Here is a 26957-nt window from a genome sequence, read left to right as displayed (position 1 = left end):
GGGTGGTATCCAGAGCATGTGATGGTTGTAGCAGTATCATGATACCTCTCCTGGTGCCAGAAGTCTGCTAGGTATGAGGTCTATTGGGGAGGATAGCTTTTTCAGCAGGGGTGGTAGCAGTGGTTCCTGAGGTCCCTCTAACTACCAGGCAGCACTCAGGAACACTTCCTATAGCTTTCAAGGTCAGCAGCTTTTCCTGAAGTCCCTCCTTTTGTTAGGAATTCTCTTGGTTCTGCTTCTGTAGCTATAGGGTCAGGTGACTTTCTGCAATCACTCACTTTGTTTGGTGATTCTGGGGAGCACTCTCTGTAGGCCCAAGGGTTGAGGTGTTCCTTACTTGTTGCTAAAAACTCTCTCTGTTTCTGCTGTATGTGTGCAGTTCGTGTTCCCTCACCCTGTCAGGTGGCTGGCAGAAGTGCTCAATGTAGCCACTGTAGATTGGAAGGTATGCCTCTCCATGGCTGCTTTTTTTTTTTTTCTGATTTTGACTTTTGCCTGCACTAGAGCACATGGAGCTCCTGGGCCAGGGATTAGATGTGAGCCTCAGTAACAACCTAAGCACAGCTGTGGCAAAGTCAGATCCTTAACCCACTGTGTTTGGCTGGGGATGGGATCAAACCCACATGCCTATGCTACCAAGATGCAACCAATCACCTTGTACCCATGACTCCTTTGGCTGATCCTATTGCCCCCTGCTGCACTGCTGTCAGGAGCCGAGGTGTTTGTGCTTTTCTTCATGGTCACTTCATCCTCAAATTGGGCAGTTTGAGGCTCCAATAGCTCCTTTAGCCAGCTGTGGAATGTGCACTGCTCATGAGGGCCACTGTCAGGAGCCACAGAACTTGTGCAATTCCTTTAGTTGGCTCCAAGAGCTGGGGCAGATGGTGTGCTGCAGCCTGAGAGTTCATGCAGGGAACAAGGTTATAGTCGTGGATCTTGACCCTTCCTTCCAGCACCCCCAAACAATGATGGCTAGCCTCCAAGTCTGACCAGGTTTCTTCAGCTTATACCCTTAAATGTGGTCACCACAGACTCTAGCCCCTCCAGACTGTTTCTGTGTGCCTAGCCCCAGCTCTTTCTCTCAGTCTGATCCCTAGAGCCAGAGTTTCAGTCCTGACCCCTGCCTCTACCAGCATATGATTGGGAACTGCAGGATAGTAACACTGATCATTTGTGTAGGGTTATTTCCATTTTAACTATTCACACAGATTTCTAAATTTCTAACATTCTAAAATTCCTCCTCTGTCCCAGCTGATCTCCTCAATGCTAGAGGGACTTCCCAGGGGGCAGGACTTTTCCTCTTTCTGGCTCCCTCCTAGGGATACAGACCCTGCCCTGCTTTCTTTCTCATTTTCTCTCTTTTTCCTTTCTTTTGTCCTACCCAGTTTCATGAAGTTTTTCTTGTTCTATCAGAATCCTGAGATCTTTTGTTAGGATCCATCAAGTTTTCTGTCTGGATAATTTCACATGTAGATGCACTCTCAATGTATTTGTGGAAGTGGGTGAGTCCTACTACTCCACCATCTTCATAATCCAAAATAATTGATCAAATTAGCATATCTCTGGTTTCCCCTTCTCTCTGGTTCTCCCTAATCATTTTCTCCAAAGATGACATCTCTTTTACACCTTAGGTGATGTCAACTCTAAAAATCCAAGTTACACCCGAGATTCCATTCCCCTGTTTTACTCATCTGAATCACAGGCATTTTAAGACCTGTCCGACCATAGAGACCACATCTACTATTTCACCATAATCTTCCTTCCTCTAAATTTGACTTCACATACATATATAAATAAACAAAAAATAAATAAAATTTCCACCTCTCAATGTGAATGCAGAGCAGTCTTCCAGTAATGTGACAAGAAAGAACACTATGCCCAATAGTTACTCATTGATAAGAGTCTACATTTTTCCAGGTGAGAAAAAGATTGCTAATGTTAAACCATTATACATTGATGGGAGGCAAAATTTGGAAGATGTGGTATATACACAAAATGGAGTACTACTCAGCCATAAAAAATGACATAATGCCATTTGCAGCAACATGGATGGAACTAGAGAATCTCATACTGAGTGAAATGAGCCAGAAAGACAAAGACAAATACCATATGATATCACTTATAACTGGAATCTAATATCCAGCGCAAATGAACATCTCCTCAGAAAAGAAAATCATGGACTTTGAGAAAAGACTTGTGGCTGCCTGATGGGAAGAGGAGGGAGTGGGAGGGATCAGGAGCTTGGGCTTATCAGACACAACTTAGAATAGATTTACAAGGAGATCCTGCTGAGTAGCATTGAGAACTTTGTCTAGATACTCATGTTGCAACAGAACAAAGTGTGGGGAAAAAAATGTAATTGTAATGTATACATGTAAGGATAACTTGATCCCCTTGCTGTACAGTGGGGAAAAAAAAAAGAAATGTATTGGAAAGAATGTCTTAATCAGTTAGTAGTAAAATATCACCATTTTAGTCCACAACAAGTTCAATAAATCAGAAAAGGGATACAAATGTGTAAGCAAAGCTCTTCAATGTTGTGGTCCATGCACATGGGTCAGTAAAATAATTTTCCAGATTCAAAGCAAGGCAAATAAAAGACAAATTTATTGAGGTAAGAGATGCAATTAACACAGTGGGCCAACTTCCTGAAAATCAGAGAGAGCTGACCCTGGGTGTATAGTCATGTCTGTTTTTATAGCCCAGAGACAAAGGAGAAAGAGGAGAGGTCTTCTCATACAACTGTTGACCTACTGGTTGGTTGGGAAAAGATGGGGTCTCCTGATACACTTGCCAGTTGATTGGGGAAATATATTGCCCCCTTTAGGGTTGGGTGAGGATTGAGCCACATACCTTTCCTAGTAGGGGGAAGGAAGGAGTAGGCAGGCAAATTTGCTGGGATGGGGAGGTCTTCAGGAACATTGTAATAATTACAGTGAGGCAGGTCAGATGATAAGGGTCTGGTATACCTTATCTCAGCCAGAGACTTTTTGAATTTTCTTCTTTTTGAAGAGCCCTCAAATTCCCACATTCAAATGTCTTCAAAAGTTGAAATGCCAGAGCAGAAGGTGCCCTCAGGAACTCCTCAAAGGAAAGAAATGAGACCTTTGTGCATCATTATAACTGTTTACAATTTTTCAGTGGAATATTTTTAAAGATATTAGAGAATGATTTACTATTATGGAAAAGTAAAAATTTTAGCGGGAAATTTAAATAATAAATAATTTATTTTTATTTTAAGCTATTTTTTACAGTTTTTTGGCTGTGCCTTTGGCATGTGAAAGTTCCCAGGCCAGAATTTGGACCTATGCCACAGCTATAACTAGCACCACAGCAGTGACAATGCTGGATCCTTACCCCCTGAGCTACCCAATAAATATTTTCTTTACTTATAATTTTATCTAGGAATAATGGGATAATATAAATATATTATAGAATAAGCTTAATTATTAAAGTTTAGTAAAATAATCTTTAATTATACTTAAATAACTTAGACAATTTTTGTCATTGATATAAACTGGATATTCACTGTGTGCACTGGTGGAAAGGGCAGTGCATAGTTTTAGCTATAATAAATTAAACAAATTAGTGCATTTTAAAGTACTTTTAATATTTTTTGAAACAACTCATGAATTAAGTAATTGTGAAAAAAACCTTAATCATATGTGTAGTATGAAGCAGTTATTAAATGCTTTAGAAATTGAGAGATGCAACCAAGGAAAGCCAAAAGAGACTGAGTTCCTTTAATTTTTAGAAAAAAAAATAACAAAAATAAGATGAAGGGAAACATTGATCAATGAAGGATTTGCCTCCCTTTCTCCTGCTGTCATCTTTTATCATGGAATAAATGGACCACAATAAGATTTAGATATTCATTTTTTAAACATTTTTATTAAAAGATATTTGATTTACAATGTTGGGTTATTTTCAGGTGTAAAGATTAGATAGATAGATAATATATGTATATTTTAAAATTCTCTTCCATTATAGGTTATTACAAAATTTTGAGTATAGTTCCCTGTGCTATAGAGTAGGTCATTATTGGTTATCTATTTTATATATAGTAGTGTGCATAGTTTAATCCTAATCTCCTAATTTAAAGAAATATATGATTTATTTTATATGTGGGATATAAAAAAAAGAGGTATGAGTTAATGAATTTAAAAAATAGAAATAGACTCACCAATGTAAAGAACAAACTTATGGTTACCAAAGGGGATGAAAGAAGAGGGATCAATTAGATGTCAACCCTTTTAATTATCCTGTTTCAGAATTTAACCTTTATTACTATCCTTTTCAAAAATATTAGCAATAAATAAAAACAACAAAAAGAAGAAATAAAAGAAAGCCCTGAAAAAACCTACTTTCTTCTCTCTGTTGGACTCCTAGTGGGAAATTTGCATTCATGTTATTCTTGGTCCCTTTCAATTCTCTTTCCTGCAGGAGTGCCTGCTATGTCCCTGCACAGAAAGGATAGTGCAAAAAGTGCTAAAATGGGAGATGCCTCACATCTCAGATGATTATCATGCCATTACTACTAGGAAACATAGCTGATAAGAATCAAATATGGATGATCTCTTCCCCAAAAGCCTGCCTTTCCCTCTGCCTGAAAGAATTCATTCTATCAGGCTACCTGCATTTCTTCCCTTACATGGGCCAGTGTTGAGAGTGACAAGTCTGTGTGCTGTCTTCCTGCAATGGGTCATTTCCTATCTATAGTCAACAGTATCAATGTCTCAAGAGTTTTATATTTCTGGAGAGCAAATATAAGTAATTAATTCAAGAATCATTTTATAGTGAGCCTGAAACCCATACTACACCCTGTGGAGGAAATACACAATTAAGCAGGAGACAAAAAATAAAAGCAACAAGGAAAATTTGTTTTTCCTTAAATTAAATGTGGGAAATCAACAACAAAAAGACAATGTGTTCAGCCAATTCAATTAATTGTCTATAGTGTAATGGGAAGATTCCTAACTGGGCATAATAAAATAAATCTTCCTTCTCTGGTGACCAAATAAGTTAAAGAAAAGAGAGTCCACATTCAACTAACCACCATAACATAAGGTTATTATTGTTGAATTGATAGACAAAAGATAATTTAAGGCCAATTAACTATAACATCCTCATCCTTGTGTCAATTAGTCAGGTGAGAGTGAAGAGATATCATCTTGATTTGCATTATAATTATGTTGGTAGGAGACATGATATGGATAACAGCTTTCATGACCTCCAATAAAATTGTTACTTAGATTTGGCACATTAGTAATTAAAATGTTTTTCTACCAAGGTCCTAATGGGAGCTTTTCCTTCCAAATGAGATGGAGTGATAGGGACTAGGTTTAAACTCTCACATTAAATAACAAAAAAATGAAAGAGAAAAAAAATACAATTCTCAGAATATTAGATATTAGGTAATGAAGGACAGTGATTCAAGAGATGAAGGCAAGAAAAGAAGTTGAGCCCCACCCATAATTACTCCAGTTTACTGCCTGGTAAAATTTTTCCAGGCTTTGAGTTCCCATCGTGGCCCAGTAGAAGCAGATCTGACTAGGAACCATAAGGTTGCAGGTTTGATCTGATCCTTGACCTCACTCAGTGGTTTAAGGATCTAGCATTGCTGTGAGCTATAGTGAAGGCCACAGACACAGCTCAGATTCTGTGTTGCTATGGCTGTGACATAAGCTGGCAGCTGTAGCTCTGATTTGATTCCTAGCCTGGGAACCTACATATGCCATGGGTGTGGCCCTAAAAAGCAAAAAATTTCCAAGCTGTAGTGTACACAGAAGGAACCCAAACAATGGCTACTTGTTTCTCAGAGCTTAGAAAAGAGTCCTGGGAATTCAGAGAGATCAATATGGCTAGAGTATTAAAATCATATTACCAGAGAGGAGAAAGTGGCACAGAGAGACAACTCTGGATATCTGAAGAAATTTCACTTTGAGTAATAGAGTTCTGGTCAGAATATGCATGTGAAGAAATTCCACAAGGTTAGAAAAAAACACCAAACAAGATAAAAGAGAATAGCATCAAAGCACATGCAGAGCTTGGCATAGTGTCTCTTCCCTTTAGCCAGAGGAGTGAACATAATGGGATATCTTGCCACAAAAATGGGGAAAAATTTGCCCTACATTGAATTCTGCTTTGTACTACCTAACAAAGCTTAAAAAGCATGATCAAATTATAAAATAATTTCTTCCAATACACAAAGATAATATTTACAACAATGCAAAAATATCCAGCACTCAATGAGGTAAGATTCACAAAGTTTAACATTGAATAAAAAATTACAAGGCATACAAAGAAGGAAATATAATGCAAAAGGAGGAAAAATTTGATCCATTAAAACTGAGCCATAAATTAAACAGATAACAAAATTGATAGTGAATGACATTAAAATGGTTATTATAACTACATTCCATATGCTCAAGAATATAGAAAAAAACTGAAAATACTAAATAGAGACATGGAAAATGTAAAATGACACAAATAAAACACCAGGAGATGAAGATTACAATGTCTAAGATAAAAAGTATAATAGAGAGGATAAATCAGCAGATTAAATAAAGAGAAGAAATGGTATACGTGAAAACAAAACAATAGATACTATGCAAAATAACAAGAAATTTAGAGGAAAAACTAGTGGTTACTAGTGGTGAGAAGGCAGATTGAGGAGCAATATAAGGGTAGAGGATCCAGAGGTGCAAAATACTATGTATAAAATAAATAAGCTACAGGAATATATTTTACAGTACATAGAATATAGCAAATATTTTATAATAACTAAAATAGAGTATAATCGATAAACATGTAGAATCACTATATTGTACATTGGAAGTAATATAATATTGTAAATCAACTATAACTCAATAAAAAAGGAAAAGAAAAAAGACTAAAAATAAACACAACTAAAATGTACAAGTGCCACAAAATGAAGAATATAGAAAATTTGAACATTATTAATAAATTTACCTAAATGACATTTACAGATATTCACTCCAAAGCAGCAGAAGTTTCAAGTGCATATACAATGTTTATTAAAGGAGTTTATATTCTTTTCTATTAAACAACTCAGTCAATTTAAAAGGACTCAAGTCATACAAAGTATATTCATAGACAACAATGTAATTAGATAGTTATGAAAAGCCAAGATAATGGGGAAATATAAAATATTTATAAATTAAAAATCACTTTTATAAACAGCAAAAAAGAATGAAATAAAAGATGAAATCAGAATTTTGTTAATTCTAGTTAGAGTTTAGTCAAAATTACAATTTTAAGCCAATACATGATAAAAATTAAAGGTATCAAACTTGCAATGTACAATTAAATAAGTACTTAAAGGGAAACTTATAGTAATAAATGACTATTTAGGAAAAAAACCTCTCAAATCCATAACCTAAAGTTATAACTTAAGAAAATAGAGGGCTACACATGGAGCATTTTCAAGGATAAAACACATACTGGGGCACAAAGCTAACCTCAACAAATTTAAGAATACAGAAATTATTTCAAGTAACTTCTCTGAAAACAATGTCATGAAACCAAAAATCAGCCACAGGAAAAGAAATGAGAAAAAAAATAACTACATGGAGACTAAAAAACATGCTACTCAAAAACCAATGGGTCAATGAGGAAATCAAGAAAGAAATTAAAGAAATACCTCGAGACAAGTGATAATGAAAACACATCTAGTCAAAACCTATGGGATGATGCAAAAGCAGTGCACAGAGGGAAATTCATAGCAATACATGTCTTCCTCAAAAAAGACCAAAAATCTCAAATCAACAATTTAACCCAATACCTAAGTGAATTAGAAAGAGAAGAACAAATAAAACATCAAGTCAGCAGAAGGGGGGAAATCATAAAGATTAAAGAGGAAATCAAGAAAATAGAGACTAAAAAAACAATAGAAGAAATCCATAAAACCAAGAGGTGGTTCTTTGAAAAGGTAAACAAAATTGACAAACCTCTGGCCAGACTCACCAATAAGAAGAGAGAAAAAACCCAAATAAACAGAATAAGAAATGAAAAAGGAGAAATCACAACAGATACTGCAGAAACACAAAAAAAAGGAGAAGTCACAATGGATATTACAGAATACAAAAAAAACCATGAGAGACTTCTATGAACAATTGTATGCCAACAAATTTGACAACCTGGAAGAAATGGACAACTTTCTAGAGACTTACAGCCTGCCAAAACTGAATCAAAAATAAATAGATCAACTGAACAGACCAATCACTAGAAATGAAATTGAATATGTCATAAAAACACTCCCTACATATAAAAGTCCAGGACCAGATGGCTTCACAGGTGACTTCTACCAAACATACAGAGAGGAATTTATACCCATCCTCCTTAAACTTTTCCAAAAGGGTAAGGAAGAAGGCACACTCCCAAAATCATTCTACAACACCACCATCACCCTAATTCCAAAACCACACAAAGATACCATGAAAAAAGAAAACTATAGGCCAATATATTTGATGAATATAGACACAAAAATTCTCAACAAAATTTTAGCCAACTGAGTCCAACAACATATAAAAAAGATCATACACCAGGACCAAGTGGGATTCATCCCAGGGTCATAAGGATGGTTCAGCATATGCAAATCAATCAACATCATACACCACATTAACAAGAGAAAAAGTAAAAAACCACATGATTATCTCGATAGATGTAGAAAAAACATTTGGCAATGTCCAACATCCATTCATGATAAAAGCTCTTACCAAAGTGGGCATAGAGGGATCATATCTTAACATAATAAACGCCATTTATGACAAACTCAGGGCAAATATAATACTCAATGGAGAAAAGCTGAAAGCCTACCCACTAAAATCTGGAACAAGACAAGGATGTCCACTCTGATCACTGTTATTCAACATAGTCCTGGGAGTCCTAGCCACAGCAATCAGACAAACAAAAGAAATAAAATGTATCCAAGTTGGAAGAGAAGAGGTAAAATTGTCACTGTATGCAGATGACATGATACTACATATAGAAAACCCTAAGGACACAACTCAAAAACTAACTGACCTGATCAACAAATTCAGCAAAGTAGCAGGATATTAGATTAACATTCAGAAATCAGTCACATTTCTGTATACTAACAATGGAATGTTACAAAAGGAATACAAAAATACAATACCTTTTAAAATTGCACCCACAAATGTTAAATACCTGGGAATACACCTGAACAAGGAGGTACAGGTCTTATATGCCAAGAACTCTAAAACACGAATCAAGGAAATTAAAGAAGATGTAAAGAAATGGAAAGATATTCCATGCTCCTGGATTGGAAAAATTAATATTGTAAAAATGGCCATACTACCCAAAGTAATCTACAGACTCAATGCAATCCCTACCAAATTACCCATGACATTTTTCATATAACTAGAGCAAATAATCCAAAAATTTATATGGAACCTCAAAAGACCCAGAATTGCCAAAGCAATTCTGAGAAACAAAAGCCAAGGAGGAGGCATAACTCTCCCAGACTTCAGGCAATATGGCAAAGCTGCATTCATCAAGACAGTGTGGTACTGGTACCAAAACAGACATACCGACCAATGGAACAGAATAGAGAACCCAGAAATAAATCCAGACACCTATGGTCAATTAATCTCTGACAAGTAGGCAAGAACATAAAATGGGAAAAAGAGAGTCTTTTCAGTGAGCATTGCTGTGAAACCTGGACAGCTGCATACAAATCAATGAAACTAGCACACACCCTCACACCATGCATGAAAATAAACTCAAAATGGCTGAAAGACTTAAGTGTAGGGCCAGCAAAACCTTCTCCAGCATCAACCTTACAAATATTTTCTCAGGTCAGTCTCCCAAAGCAACAAAATAAAAGCGAAAACAAACCAATGGGACCTAATCAAACTGAAAAGTTTTTTCACAGCAAAGGAAACCAAAAAGAAAGCAAAAATACAAATTACTTATATGGAACCTCAAAAGACCTAGAATTGCCAAAGCAATTCTGAGAAACAATAATCAAGCAGGAGGCATAACTCTCCCCGACTTCAGGCAGTATTACAAAGCCACAGTCATCAAGACAGTGTGGTACTGATACCAAAACAACTGACAGTGGTTTAATCTCAAAAATATACAAACATATACAACTCAACAGCAAAAATCCAACAATCTAATTGAAAAATTGGCAAAAGACCTGAATAGACTTTTCTCCAAGGAAGATATACAGATGGCCAAGAAGCACATGAAAAAAATGCTCAACATCCCTGATCATTAGAGAAATGCAAATCAAAACTACTATGAGATACCACCTCACACCATTCAGAATGGCCATCATTAGTAAGTCCACAAATAACAAATGCTGTAGAGTGTGTAGAAAAGGGTACCCTCCTGCACTTTTGGTGGAATGTAAATTGGTACAACAACTGGAAAACAGTATGGAGGTATAAAATTATACATAAAACTTCCACATGACCCCACAATCCCACTCTTGTGCATATATCCGGACAAAACTCTACTTAAAAGAGACACATGCACTCACATGTTCAGTGCAGCACTATTCACAATAGACAAGACATGGAAACAACCTAATTGTTCATCAACAAATGAATGGATTAAGAAGAAGTGGTGTATATACATAATGGAATACCACTCAGCCATAAAAAGAACAAAAGAATGGCATTTCTAGCCACATGGATGGAACTGGAGACTCTCATGAAAAGTGAAGTAGGTCAGAAAGAGAAAGACAAATGATATCATTTATATCTGGAATCTAATATATCATTCAAATGAACCTTTCCATAGGAAAGAAAATCATGGACATGGAGAACAGACTGTACTTGCCAAGGGGGAGTAGGGGAGAGTAGGGGGGATTGGGAATTTGGGGTTAATAGATGCAAACTACTGCCTCTGGAATGGGTAAGCAATGAGATCCTGCTGTGTAGCAATGGGAACTGTGTCTAGTCACTTATGATGGAGCATGATAATGTAAGAAAAAAGAATGTATACATGTATGTGTAACTGTGTCACCTTGATGCACAGTAGAATATTGACAGAATGCTGTAAACCAGTTATAATGGAAAAAATAAAAATCATTATAATAAATAAATAAATAAAAAAACAAACAAAAAAAGAAACTAGAGGGGAAAAATAGAAACAAGTTAACCTAATCACATCTGCAAAGTCCCTTTGCAATGTAAGAAAACCTATTCACATGTTCCAGTATTTTAGATGTGGAGATTTTTGGGAGCCATTTTTCAGATATTTTCTTTCATATGCTAGAAAGATTTGTTTAAATTTGACATCTCATCTGTAATACAGTATGTTAAAGGCCAATCAAATAGTGCTTTAAGTGTTCTAAATGAACCACTTCATGAGCCAAGAATCTTAACCAAAACATCAACAAAACATAAGTTTTAGAAAATATTTTGTCAGACATGTAAGAAGTGAGATTTTTTTTTTCCATGAACTTGCTCAAAAAAATTATAGTATTTGCAAGGGGAAAAATGTAAAGAAAAAAAAAATCTAAGGAAAGTGACATAGGAATCACACAAATTTTATGTTATTCTGAAAGTACAGTAAGAATTAATCTTATAAACCTGAGCAGGTTCCTAAAATATACTGGAACATATTAGAACATCAAATCAGTGCTCTGAGTAGGATAGCTTAAGAAAAAATGTACACTCCATGCTCAGTGAATATGATTGAAGGATGGTCCAACTCAGTTATCTAAGAGAGGATATTCATTCTGATATTTTAGGTTGAGAACATTGAAACTAATGTTCTGAATATTAATGCAATCAACCAACAAGCTATAATTGCATATGTATATACATATTATATATATATATATATATATCTCCACAAAAATGAGAGAACTTCTATGCATATTAAATGCTTATCTATTAACTAGCAAAAAGTCAAGATAATAGGCTATAAATGAATTTTCAATAGTTGAAAATGTTAATAATGCAATTATTATGTGTTTTAGTCATAATGCAATAAAATAATTAAAAACCACACCTAAACAGATCCTGTATGTTTGGAAAACTAACTAGCATATAATTAAATAACTCCTGAATTAAAAATAAATCATAAAATAATTAAGAAATACTTAGAAATAAATAGTAATTAAACAGAATCACTCAAGATTAATGGAAAGCAAGAAGAGGCCATACTTAAGTGGAAAAGCACCAGTAAAGAAGAAAAGTTAAAAAAAATATAGGCACTCAACATAAACATTGAAATTAAAAAAAATAATGCTAACCCATAAAAGAAAAATTGAGAAGAAATAAACTACCAAGGTAGTAATTTAAGAAAATAAAGAATAAAAATTATAAAATTACAAAATAATGGTCTTTTGAAAAGTTTAGCAAGTTCAGAAGAACACATAATATGAAAAAGAAGGCAAAAATGAAAACTAAATAAAATATAACAATGAATGAAATGAAAAAAAAAATTAGACATATAATAGAAAGGACTATTATAAAATTTTGTAGGCTTTATATTTGAAACCCTAAAATAAATGAATAAATTCCTAAGAAATATAAAATCATCATTTTAACGAAAGAAAAATCAGTGAAAATTATCCAACGAATAAAAATCTTAATCATAATTTTAATCTTTCTCCTGAATTCAGACACAACTGGTTGCTACCAAAGTTTAACAGATAATTTTTTAAATATGTCAATATGTATTATTTATATCATACACTTACATTTCTTCCACCTGGAAATTTGCTCAGGTAATCTGTGAGCCTAACATAATTTTGATGGTACAATTATTAGATAAAATCAGTGAAACAAAATAGAAATACAAGTCTATTTTTCTTCATTTATTTATTATGAAGAAAATAAATATGCTAAATAAAATAATCCAACAGTATATTAAAATTTTATTTCATAATCAAGCTTGGTTTATATGAAGAATATAAAGAAAATCTATCAGCATAATTTTTCGCATGAGTAAAATACTGAAAAGTCATATGATTATTTCAAAAAATGTAGAATAATCTGTTGATAAAACTCAGCATCTTTCAGTAGTACCAGCAATCTCAATATCCAGATCTTGAATTTGAAATGGCATTCTACAGTTAAAGGAATCATAAACCCTTGTAGAAAATGCTGATTGTAAAGCTTAGTTAGAGAAAATAGAAAGTAAAAAAAAAGAAAAAAAAATAGAAAATGAACTAAGAAGAGTTTGTGGAACTAGAAAGTTAAGAAGTAATACAATTAAATAAATAAAAGAATAAAACATGGCAAAATGTTCAAGGAATCAACCAGAGTTTGAAACAACAACCACCACAAACAAAACAATTTTGTACATAGTGCAAAGCATAAAATATGTATACTTAAATAGTGCTTTGATGAACATAGGGATGCATGTATTTTGTTGAATGAATATTTTGTCCATCAACAGATGAATGCATTAAAAAATGTGGTACATATATACAAGGAAATACTATTCAGCCACAAAAGAATGAAATAATGCCTTTTGCATCAATACATATGCAACTAGAGATTCTCATACTAAGAGAAGTAAGTCAAAAAGAGACAGAGAAATACCATATGATATCATTTAGATTTGGAGCCTAAAACATGGCACAAATGAACATATCTACAAAGCAGAAACAGATCATGGACATGGACAGCAGTCTTGTGGTTGCCAGAGGGGATGGGGAGTAGTGGGATGGAAGGGGAGTTTGGGGTTGGTAGATGCAACCTGTTACATTTGGGATGGATAAGCAGTGGGGTCCTACTGTACAGAGAACTATGTCCAGTCTCTTGGATTGAAACATGATGGAAGATAGTATGAATATATATATATGTTTTACATATATATATATATGTATATATAATGTGTGTGTGTGTGTGTGTGAGAGAGACTGGGTCACTTTTCTATATGGCAGAAATTGAAGGAACACTAAATAAATGATAATTTAACAAACAATTAAAAAATACATATACCTAGGACCATGTTGATATTTTAATAATTGAATTAATAAATTAGAAAGATAAATTTTCCTTAAAAGTCATTTTAAACAATTTATTTAAACACTACACCCTTCAGAAGGTGAAATTTCATCAATTGATTTGCTTAAGTTTAGGACGGCGTCAGTGTTTTCCTTACATAGAGTATAAATAAGAGTGAAGGGGAAGGGAGGATGGCATTTTAAGGTGGAAAAACCTAGCAACAGAACCTAGTGATCAAAGTTAAAAACCCTAACGCCATACAAAAAATAACAGAACCTAGTGATCAAAGTTAATAACCCTAACACCATACAAAAAATAAACTGAAAATGGATTAAAGATCTAAGTTTAAGACCAGATACTATAAGATTCTTAGAGGAAAACATAGCCAGACACATTTTGACATAAATCACACCAATATCTTTTTGGATTATAGCCTAGAATAATAAAAATAAAAACAAAAATAAACAAATGGAACCTAATCAATCTTAAAGCTTTCACACAGCAAAATAAATCACAAACAAAATGAAAAAACAACCCATAAAATGGGAAAAAAAATCTTTGCAAATGCAGTGAATGACAAGAATTAATCTCCAAAATATACAATTGCCACATGAAGCTCAATATTCAAAAAAAAAAAAAAAAACTAGGCAGAATATCTAAATTGACCCCTCTTCAAAGAAGATATGCAGATAGCTACAAAGCACATGATAAGATGCTCAATTCAATATCACTAATAATTGAAGAAATGCATATCAAAACCACAATGAGGTACCACCTCACACTGGTCAGACTGTCATCAAACAATAAATACTGAGTTGACAAACAATATAAAAAAAAGTCTAAAAAGAATAAATGGTGAAAAGGGTTTGGAGAAAAGAGTACCCCCTACACTGCTGATGGGAATATAAATTGGTGCAACCACTATGGAAAACAGTATGGAAATTCCTCAAAAAACTAAACATAGAACTACCATATCATCCAAAAAGCCCACTTGTGGGTATACATCCACAGAAATTCAAAATCCATAATTCCAAAAGAAAGGTGAATCTCAGTGTTTATTGGAACACTATTTACAATAGCCAGGACATGGAAGCAAACTAAATGTCCTTCGACAGAGGAATGGATGAAGATGAGGTACATGTATACAATGGAATGCTACTCAACCATAAAATGAATGAGATAATGAAATTTCCAGAAATTTTGACCTAGAGATTATCATACTGAGTGAAATTACATAGACAATGAAAGACAACTTCAATATCACTCACATGTGGAATCTTTAAAAAAAGATACAGGTGAACTTATTTGCAGAAAAGAAACAGACTCAAAAGACTTTGAAAATAAATTTATGATTACCAAAGGAGATAGACAAAACAAAATTAAGGAGAATTCTATAAATATCTGTCCAATCTCCTCAAAACCATAATGATAAAGAAAAACAAGGCATTACTGACAAACTACAACTAATAAGAAGAGATAAAGCAGACAAGGCAACTAAATATAAGGTAGCATCTGTATTGGATCCTGGAAGAGGAAGAGGATCTTAATGGAAAATTATTGATATTTGAATAAAAATTGAAATCTAGACAGTGTTGTACAATAATTTTCCTTGATTTTGATAAATGTTCCACAGTAACTAGATCTTAAAATTGGAGGACTATTTGAAATTCTTAGTACTATGCTTGTAACATTTTTGTAAATCTAAAATTATTCTAAATAAAATTTTATTTAAAAATAAAGTATTTTATTGACATAACATTTTTCACAGTAGTCTCATGATGCTCTGTGGTGTCAGTTGTGACTTCTCCTTTTTTCATTTCTGATTTTATCATCTGGGCCCTCTCGCTTTTGTACTTGATGAATCTGGCTAAAGGTTTTTCAGTTTTGTTTATTTTTTCAAAGAACCAATTTTTAGTTTCATTGATCTATATTTTTTGGTCTCTATTACACTCATTTCTGTTTTGATATTTATGATTTATTTCTTACTAGTAACTTTTTTATTTCTTCTTTCCTTTAAGTGTAAAGTTAGGTTGTATATTTGAGATTTTTTCTTATTTCCTAAGGGAAGCTTGTATCACTGTAAACTTCCCTCTTAAAACTACCTTTGCTGTATCTCATAGGTTTTGGATCATAATGTTTTCATTTTAATCTGTCTTTAGGTATTTGCTGATTTCCTCTTTGATTTCTTCATTGATCCATCATTGACTGTCTATTGACACATTGTTTTACCTCTACTTGTTTGTGTTTTTTTGTAGTTTTTTTTTCCTTGTGGTTGATTTATAGTCTCATGTTGGTGTTGTCAGAAAAGAATCTTAATACAATTTCAATTTTCTTAAATTTACTGACACATTTTTTGTGGCCAACTATGTGATCTATCCTGGAGAATGTCCCATGTGTACTTGAAAAGAACCTGTACTGACAATAATATACAACATAGGAGAAATGGAGAAATTTATAGAAAGGTACAATCTCTTAAGACTGAAAAATGGAAGAAATAGAAAAATTATGAACAGACCAGTTACCAGTAGTGAAACTGAATCAGTAATTTAAAAAATTCCTGACAAAAAAAAAAATCCAGGCCAAGATATATTCACAAGTGATTTCTACCAAACTTTTACAGAAGAGTTAACACCTATCTTTCTGAAATTATTCTGAAAAATTGCAGAGGAAGGAACACATCCAAACTCACTCTATGAAGCCACAATCACTCTGTTACCAAAAGCAGACAAAGATGTCACCAAAAAATAAATAAATAAATAAAATTACTGGCCTGTATCACTGATAAACATAGATGAAAAAAACCCTTGACAAAATAATAACAAAATGCATGCAACAATACATCAAAATGGTAATACACCATGATCAACTGGGGTTTGTCTTAAGGATAGAGTAATTTTTTTTTCAATATCCACAAGTCAAAAACTGAAGAATTTAAAACATATGATCATTTCAACAGATGCAGAAAAATATTTTGATAAAATTCAACATCCACTTATGATAAAAATTCTACAGAAAGCATCTTTTCATACTTCATTATAATAAAGGCCATATATGACAAATCCATAGTAATATCACTCAACAGTTAAAAGCTTAAAACATTTCCTCTAAGCTTTGAAACCACCCAAGGATGCCTAATCTTGCATTCTTATTCAATGTAGTTTTGGATGTCCTAGCCACATCTATCAGAAAAAAAAAAGAAAAGAAATAAAAGAAATACAAATTGGAAAAGAATATGTAAAATTGTCACTTTTTGCAGAAGATATTAAAATCTTAAAGACACCACCATAAAACTACTGCAACACTGCTAGAGTATATCAAAGATTTCAGTAAAGTTGTAGGATACAAAATTAATATAAAGAAGTCTGTTGCATTTCTGCACACTAACAATGAACTATCAGAAAGAAAAATTAAAGAAGTAACCCCATTTATCATTTCAAAAAGAAGGAAATACCTAGGAATAAACAACTTAAAGAGCAAAAAATCTGTACTCCAAAAAATAAGACATTGATGAAATAAATTGAATATACAAAGAAATGGAAGATTTACTACGTTCTTGGATTGGAAAAACTGATGTTGTTAAAATGAACACAAAACCCTAGGCAAGTCATTGCAATTCCTAGCAATACACCATGGGCATTTTTCACAGAACAGGAACAGATAATTTTAAAATTTTTATGGAGGAGTTCCCGTCGTGGCGCAGTGGTTAACAAATCCGACTAGGAACAATGAGGTTGCGGGTTTGATCCCTGGCCTTACTCAGTGAGTTAAGGATCCGGTGTTGCTGTGGGCTGTGGTGTAGGTTGCAGACTCAGCTCAGATCCCACGTTGCTGTGGCTCTGGCATTGGCTGGCAGCTATAGCTCTGATTGGACCCCTAGCCTGGGAACCTCCATATGTCGTGGGAGCAGCCCAAGAAATGGCAAAAAGACAAAAAAAAATTTATGGAAACATAAAAGATTCCAAATAGCCAAAGTAATATTAAGAAAGAAGAACAGAGCCAGAGGTATCATGCTCCCTGACTTCAGACTATACTACAAAAATATAGTAACCCAAACATTAAACCACTGGCACAAAAACAGTCACATAGATAAATGAACAATGATAGAGAGCCTGGATGTAAACCCACACACTTATAGTAAATGAATCTTTGACTAAAAGGCAAGAATAAACAAAGGAGAAAAGACAGTCTCTTCAGTAAATGGTGCTGAGAAAACTGGGGAGCTACATGTAAATTGGAATATGCTCTAATACAATATACAAAAATAAACTGAAAATGAATTAAAGAACCTCATATTAAAGACCATATACTATAAATATCCTAGAGGAAAACATAAACAAAACACTCTTTGACATAAATCATAGCAATTTTTTTTTGTATCTGTCTCAGAGTAAAGATGAGAAAAGAAAAATAAACAAATAAGATCTAACTAAACTTAAAATATTTTGAACAGCAAAGAAAAACATCAACAAAATGAAATTACAACCTACTTAGGCAAAAAAATATTTGTAAATGATACAACTGATAAGGAAGCGGTTAATATCAACATATATAAAGAGCTAATGCAACTCAACACAATAAAAACAAACAACTCAACTAAAAAATAGTCAGATTTATAATTTTGTCCAGATATTTGCCTAGGAGTGGGGTTGCCAATCATATGTTAGTTCTATATGTGTGACAGGGTAACTTTACTGTGGACCCAGGAATTAGCATAAAATGTTAAATCAAATAAAGGCAGAAAAACTGATAGACATTTCTCCAAAGGGGAAAAGCAGATGGTTAGCAGGCAAATGAAAACATACCAACACGGCTAATCATAAAGGAAGTGCCAATCAAAACCACAATGAGATATTACCTCACAGCTGTCAGAATGGCTATTATCAAGAAGTCTACAGTAGGAAAAATTGGTGAGGAGGTGGAGAAAAGGGAATTTTCCTACACTGCTTATAGGAATATAAATTGATGCAGTCACTGTGGAAACTATTTGGAGGATTTTCAAAAAATTATAAATAGAACTACCCTATGACTCAGCAGTTCCACTCCTGGGTATATATCCGAAAGAAAGAAAACTAATCTTAGAAGATATATGCACCATAATATTCTTAGCTGCATTATTTATAATTGCCAAAGTATGGAATCAACCTGTGTCCATGTACAGATGAGTGTATAAAGAAGATGTGGTATATATACATGATGGAATACTATTCAGTCATAAAAAATAATGTAATTTTGCCTTTTGCAGCACTATGGATGGAATTGGAAGGCATTATTCTAAATGAATAAGTCAGACAAAGACAAATACTATATTCTATCACTTATATGTGGAATGAAAAATACAACCAACCAGTGAATAAAACAAAAAAAAATCAGATTTGTAGATATGGAGAATAAACTAGTGGTAACCAGCGGGAGAAGAAAGGGTAAGTGGCAATATAGGGATGGTGCCAAAAAAAAAAAAGTTTATAGGGTATTATATGATTTCACGTGTGTGAAACTTTTGAAAACTGTAAAGCACTATAGAATTTGAAGAATATTTCATTCAATAAAAATTAAACTATATTAAAATTTAAATCCTAAGACAAAACAAATTAAATCTTTGAGCTATGCTCTTGCAAATAATCCATTTTTCTAAATGTATATTTCAATTAAATGTTTACTATAAAAATTTTAACACTGGAGTTCCCACTGAAGGTCAGTGGGTTAAGACTCTGACATAGTCTCCATGAGGATGTGGTTTCAATCCCCAGCCGTGCTCAATGGGTTAAGGATACAGCATTGCCACAAGCTGTGGTATATATTACAGCTGTGACTGGGATCCAGACTTGTCATGGCTGTGGCATAGGCCTCAACTGCAGCTCTGATTCAACCCCTAGCTTGGGAATTTCCATATGCCACATATGTAAAAAGAAAAAGAAGCAAACATTTATTCACGATTCAAAAAACAATGCTTTACAAGTAAGAATATAAATGAATGCCTTAATTTGTCGAGTTCTATATCAAAAAATTATAGCTAAATACTGATAGATAAAACATTAGATAGGATTAGGATTAGGATCAATATACAGATCATGTTATACTACTGCAGAACATAATATAACATTGGATATACAAACTTTGTTATAATGGGTTCATCAGAAATCAGTGTACAAAAAAGGCAAAAAAAGCATTTTTCATAAAAACATTATGAACTGTCAGTTATTTATGATTTATCCTTATCAAAAGTATATAATTTATATGGTGAAAAGTTTAATTTCCCAATAAAAGGTATGAAACATGATCACAATTAATCCCAAACACTTGGATAAGATGATTTAGCTCTTTAAGATGCTGGTTCTAAAAAATTATCTATATATTAAAAGTAATCTCCATCAGATAGTCAATTGGATTTTTTAAAGAGCTTGATAAACCCATTCTCTGAAATTTTATATGGAAGAATACAGTCAACCTTGAAAAAGTGTACATTGGATAGGTAGAAAAAAATCAGAAATCATGATATGACAATGCTATAGCAATAAACATTAGTGGCATAATAGTGAAAAAATAGACAAACTGACTAAGAGAACAGAGTAGAAAGTTTAGAGACATACTTATGTATGGGAACTATGGGAACTTAATGCATAATAAAATTGATACTTAAATCAATAGGGAAAATAAAGGCTCTTTCTATGCCTCGCTATATTGAGATAAATAAATTTAGATAACTAAAATCACCCATTACAAATGGACTCCAGATGAATTAAAGACTTCTTTATGAAAAGTAGCAGTTTTAAATCAATGGGAGCAAATATATGAAAATGTCCCTGTGATCTTAATGTGTGGAAAGGCATTAAAATTCTCAAATCATGAAGCATAATTTTTTTTTCCAATGGAATACACCATGGGCAAAGTTTACAAATGAATAACAAATTAGGAGAGGGTATTTCCTATTTCTAAAAATATCAAGGTACTAATGCCTAGACTATAAAGGATTTACTAAGAATAAACAAGAAAAAGACAATTACTATGAAAGAAAAAATGGCCAGAACATGCAACACACAGTGTGGGAAGAGGAAAATCTAAATGTATGAATTTCTCAAGCTCATTACCAAGGAATATCACTTTGCCCTGTGTATAGACATTAGAGGTTTTTTGTTGGTTCAGTTTTTCCTCAGTGGTTCTAGGTTTAATTGAGCATGCAGAGGTGCTATAATGCCACTAGAGGAGAACTCCAAGGCAGCCTAGGCTCTAAGCTGAATATATTTTTTTTCTCAATTGAATATAGGAACATTTATTGCATAACCAGAAATAACTGAAGTCCTGGAGAGAACACAGGGCCATTCCCTGTCCTGGAGAGAACACAGTTCTGGAGTCCTGTCTCTTTGGGATACGTCACCCTCAGTCCTGGGCCTGGAATCCATCCCACTGCCCTTCTGAAGTCAGTTCCTAAAGGGGGAGGTGGTTATGGCAGACAGCTTCTAACCAATGATGGATAGGTAACTGGGACCCTGAAGCCTTCAGTAATGAGGAGCCCACCTTCAGCAATTTGGAAACAAGTGAGGCCAGGGTGAGGTGGCATTAGAGTGGAAATGTGCACAGGTGCAATGGATCCAAAGAGCATTCTGGCAGGAATCCATCAATTAATTAGCTGCACATTTTATGAGCTGGTAGTTCTCTCCTAGATATATATTCCAAAGGAATTTTCACACATTCATAAAAGAGTTATGCAAATAGATGCTTACCACAATATTTATACAAGGTAGTGGGTGGTCAGACAGCATCCACGGCCTGCGGAGTGCCTAGGTGAAATGTAATACAGAACCATGGAGTTAGATGCAATCAACCATATATTCGCAAAGCAACATGGCTGCCTGGCCATATAAATAACATACTGAGATATAGCAGAGTATAAAATGCACTCATGCTCATATAGCAATGACAAACATTTCACAGAAGCATTTACAAACAAAAACATATTTATCCATTAGAATGACTTGCCCATGAGGAAGAAAAATGGGAGGAAGCAATGATAATAATAGAAATTTAAATTATAGGAATTCCTTGGTGGCCTAGTGGTTAAGGACTCAGCATTGTTACTACTGTGGTTCAGGTTCAATATCTGGCCCAGGATTTTCAGCAAGCCACAGGCAACCCCCCAAAAAAAATTTCAATAACGGTAGTCCCCATTTATCTGTGGGGAATAAATTCTAAGATTTTTGTTGAATGTCTGAAACCACAGGTGGTACAAACCCTATGTAGTAATTTATAAAGTAGGTGCAGTAAATGATTAACAACAACTAATAGTAAAATAGAAAAATTATAAAAATACATTGTGATCTGTGATAAAAGTTATGTGCCTGTTGGTCTCTGTATCTCAAAATATCTTATTGTACAAATTTAAAGCTTTTTATCTTAACCAAGCACTTATCATGAACTGTAGGCATGACCTTTGCAGTCTGAGATGTGACATCAAAACTAGCACAGATTTCTTTTTCCTTCTTCACAATTTCACTGATGAACATTTTCTTCTTACTGTAGATCTTAGCAACCTCAGCATATAAAGTTTTTCTTGCCCGGGAACTTTCATCTTCTCACTTAAAGGAAAAGCACTTTAAGGCTTCTCTTTGGCAGATCCAAGTAGCCAGTATCACCAATCTTGTGCTTTGTATTCGTTATTACATAAAACATGGATCATTTGAACATAAGCACTGTGATACAAAGATGACAAAGTGACTATGGGAGGAGGCATATGTTGGACAGAGGGATGATTCACATCGAGGGCCAGATGGAGTGGAATGATGCAAGTTTTCATCTTGATACTTAAGGAGGGACAATGCAAAAGTATACATCTGAGGGAAGAAAAGAATAATAAAAAGAGCAGTTTTCTCTAAGAGAAAAGTGAAAGTAGTCATCAATGACATTTCATTGCAATACAGACATACCTCGTTATACTGTACTTCATTTTTCTATTGTACTCTGAAGATATGTTTTTGTTGTTTTTTTTTTTTTTTACAAATTGAGGGTTTACGGCAATCCTGCATTGTCAGGTTATGGTTAGAATTTTTTAGCGATAAACTAATTTTTTTTTTTTTTTTTGCTTTTTAGGGCTGCATCTGTGGCACATGAAGTTCCCGGGCTAGAGGCTAATTTGGAGATGCAGTTGCTGGCCTACCCCACAGCCACCACAACACTGGATCTGAGCCACAACTGCAACCTACACCATAGCCCAGGGCAACACTGGATTTTTTTTTATGAGTAATTTATTATTATTATTATTATTTAATAGATATTTCCCCAATACAATTTTTTTTCCTCCTGTACAGCATGGTAACTCATACATGTACACATTCTATTTTCGCACATTATCATGATCCGTCATAAGTGATTAGACATAGTTCCCAGTGCTACACAGCAGGATCTCTTTGCTAATCCATTCCAAAGGCAATAGTTTGCATTTATTAACCCCAAACTCCCAATCCATCTCACTCCCTCCCCCTCCCCCTTGGCAACCACAATCTATTCTGCAAGTCCATGATTTTCTTTTCTGTGGAAATGTTCATTTGTGCCTTATATTAGTTTACAGATATGCGATATCACATGGTATTTGTCTTTCTCTTTCTGACTTACTTTACTCAGTATGAGAGTCTCTAGTTCCATCCATATTAGTGCAAATGGCATTATTTTGTTGTTTTTTTATGGCTGAGTAGTATTCCATTGTGTATATGTACCACTTCTTCCTAATCCAATCATCTATGGAGGGATTTTGGGTTATTTCTATGTCTTGGCTATTGTGAATAGTGCTGCAATGAACATGTGGTGCATGTGTCTTTTTTAAGTAGAGTTTTGTCCAGGTATATGCCCAAGATTGGGATTGTTGGGTCATATGGTAGTTCTATGTATAGTTTTATAAGGTATCTCCATTCTGATCTCCATAGTGGTTGTACCAGCTTACATTCCCACCACAGTGCAGGAGGGTTCCTTTCTCTCCACAGCCTCTCCAGCATTTGTTTTTTGTGGACATTTTGATGACGACCATTCTGAATACTGTGAGGTGGTATCTTGTGGTAGTTTTGATTTGGATTTCTCCTATAATCAGTGATGTTGAGAATTATTTCATGCGTTTGTTGGCCATCTGTACATCTTCCTTGGAGAAATGTCTATTCAGGTCTTTTGCTCATTTTTCAGTTGGGTTGGATATTTTGCTGTTGAGTTGAAAGAATTGCTTGTATTTCCTAGAGATTAAGCCCTTGTCAGCTGCATCATTTGACACTATTTTTCTCCCATTCTGTAAGTTGTCTTTTTGGTTTCTTTTTGGTTTCCTTTGCTGTGAAAAAGCTTTTCAGTTTGATTAGGTCCCATTGGTTTGTTTTCGCTTTTATTTTGTTGCTTTGGGAGACTGACCTGAGAAAATATTTGTAAGGTTGATGCTGGAGAAGGTTTTGCTGGCCCTACACTTAAGTCTTTCAGCCATTTTGAGTTTATTTTCATGCATGGTGTGAGGGTGTGTGCTAGTTTCATTGATTTGTATGCAGCTGTCCAGGTTTCACAGCAATGCTCACTGAAAAGACTCTCTTTTTCCCATTTTATGTTCTTGCCTACTTGTCAGAGATTAATTGACCATAGGTGTCTGGATTTATTTCTGGGTTCTCTATTCTGTTCCATTGGTCGGTATGTCTGTTTTGGTACCAGTACCACACTGTCTTGATGAATGCAGCTTTGCCATATTGCCTGAAGTCTGGGAGAGTTATGCCTCCTCCTTGGCTTTTGTTTCTCAGAATTGCTTTGGCAATTCTGGGTCTTTTGAGGTTCCATATAAATTTTTGGATTATTTGCTCTAGTTATATGAAAAATGTCATGGGTAATTTGGTAGGGATTGCATTGAGTCTGTAGATTACTTTGGGTAGTATGGCCATTTTTACAATATTAATTTTTCCAATCCAGGAGCATGGAATATCTTTCCATTTCTTTACATCTTCTTTAATTTCCTTGATTCGTGTTTTAGAGTTCTTGGCATATAAGACCTGTACCTCCTTGTTCAGGTGTATTCCCAGGTATTTAACATTTGTGGGTGCAATTTTAAAAGGTATTGTATTTTTGTATTCCTTTTGTAACATTCCATTGTTAGTATACAGAAATGTGACTGATTTCTGAATGTTAATCTAATATCCTGCTACTTTGCTGAATTTGTTGATCAGGTCAGTTAGTTTTTGAGTTGTGTCCTTAGGGTTTTCTATATGTAGTATCATGTCATCTGCATACAGTGACAATTTTACCTCTTCTCTTCCAACTTGGATACATTTTATTTCTTTTGTTTGTCTGATTGCTGTGGCTAGGACTCCCAGGACTATGTTGAATAACAGTGATCAGAGTGGACATCCTTGTCTTGTTCCAGATTTTAGTGGGTAGGCTTTCAGCTTTTCTCCATTGAGTATTATATTTGCCCTGAGTTTGTCATAAATGGCGTTTATTATGTTAAGATATGATCCCTCTATGCCCACTTTGGTAAGAGCTTTTATCATGAATGGATGTTGGACATTGCCAAATGTTTTTTCTACATCTATCGAGATAATCATGTGGTTTTTTACTTTTTCTCTTGTTAATGTGGTGTATGATGTTGATTGATTTGCATATGCTGAACCATCCTTATGACCCTGGGATGAATCCCACTTGGTCCTGGTGTATGATCTTTTTTATATGTTGTTGGACTCAGTTGGCTAAAATTTTGTTGAGAATTTTTGTGTCTATATTCATCAAATATATTGGCCTATAGTTTTCTTTTTTCATGGTATCTTTGTGTGGTTTTGGAATTAGGGTGATGGTGGTGTTGTAGAATGATTTTGGGAGTGTGCCTTCTTCCTTACCCTTTTGGAAAAGTTTAAGGAGGATGGGTATAAATTCCTCTCTGTATGTTTGGTAGAAGTCACCTGTGAAGCCATCTGGTCCTGGACTTTTATATGTAGGGAGTGTTTTTATGACATATTCAATTTCATTTCTAGTGATTGGTCTGTTCAGTTGATCTATTTATTTTTGATTCAGTTTTGGCAGGCTGTAAGTCTCTAGAAAGTTGTCCATTTCTTCCAGGTTGTCAAATTTGTTGGCATACAATTGTTCATAGAAGTCTCTCATGGTTTTTTTTGTATTCTGTAATATCCATTGTGACTTCTCCTTTTTTTGTGTTTCTGCAGTATCTGTTGTGATTTCTCCTTTTTCATTTCTTATTCTGTTTATTTGGGTTTTTTCTCTCTTCTTATTGGTGAGTCTGGCCAGAGGTTTGTCAATTTTGTTTACCTTTTCAAAGAACCACCTCTTGGTTTTATGGATTTCTTCTATTGTTTTTTTAGTCTCTATTTTCTTGATTTCCTCTTTAATCTTTATGATTTCCCCCCTTCTGCTGACTTGATGTTTTATTTGTTCTTCTCTTTCTAATTCACTTAGGTATTGGGTTAAATTGTTGATTTGAGATTTTTGGTCTTTTTTGAGGAAGACATGTATTGCTATGAATTTCCCTCTGTGCACTGCTTTTGCATCATCCCATAGGTTTTGACTAGATGTGTTTTCATTATCACTTGTCTCGAGGTATTTCTTTAATTTCTTTCTTGATTTCCTCATTGACCCATTGGTTTTTGAGTAGCATGTTTTTTAGTCTCCATGTAGTTATTTTTTTTCTCATTTCTTTTCCTGTGGCTGATTTTTGGTTTCATGACATTGTTTTCAGAGAAGTTACTTGAAATAATTTCTGTATTCTTAAATTTGTTGAGGTTAGCTTTGTGCCCCAGTATGTGATCAATTCTTGAGAATGCTTCATGTGCACTTGAGAAGATGTATAGTCTGATTTTTTTTTGTATGTAATGTCCTCAAAATGTCAATTTAGCCTAACTTTTCTATTTTGTCTAAGGATCTCTGTTGCCTTGTTGATTTTCTATCTAGAGGATCTGTCCATTGTTGTGAGTGGGGTGTTAAAGTCTCCTGCAATGATTATATTCCCATTGATTTCTCCTTTTATATTTGTTAGTATTTGTTGTA

This window comes from Phacochoerus africanus, chromosome 8 (genome assembly GCF_016906955.1).
Source record: "Phacochoerus africanus isolate WHEZ1 chromosome 8, ROS_Pafr_v1, whole genome shotgun sequence".
NCBI lineage: Eukaryota > Metazoa > Chordata > Mammalia > Artiodactyla > Suidae > Phacochoerus > Phacochoerus africanus.
Note: the sequence above shows the minus strand (reverse complement) of the source record.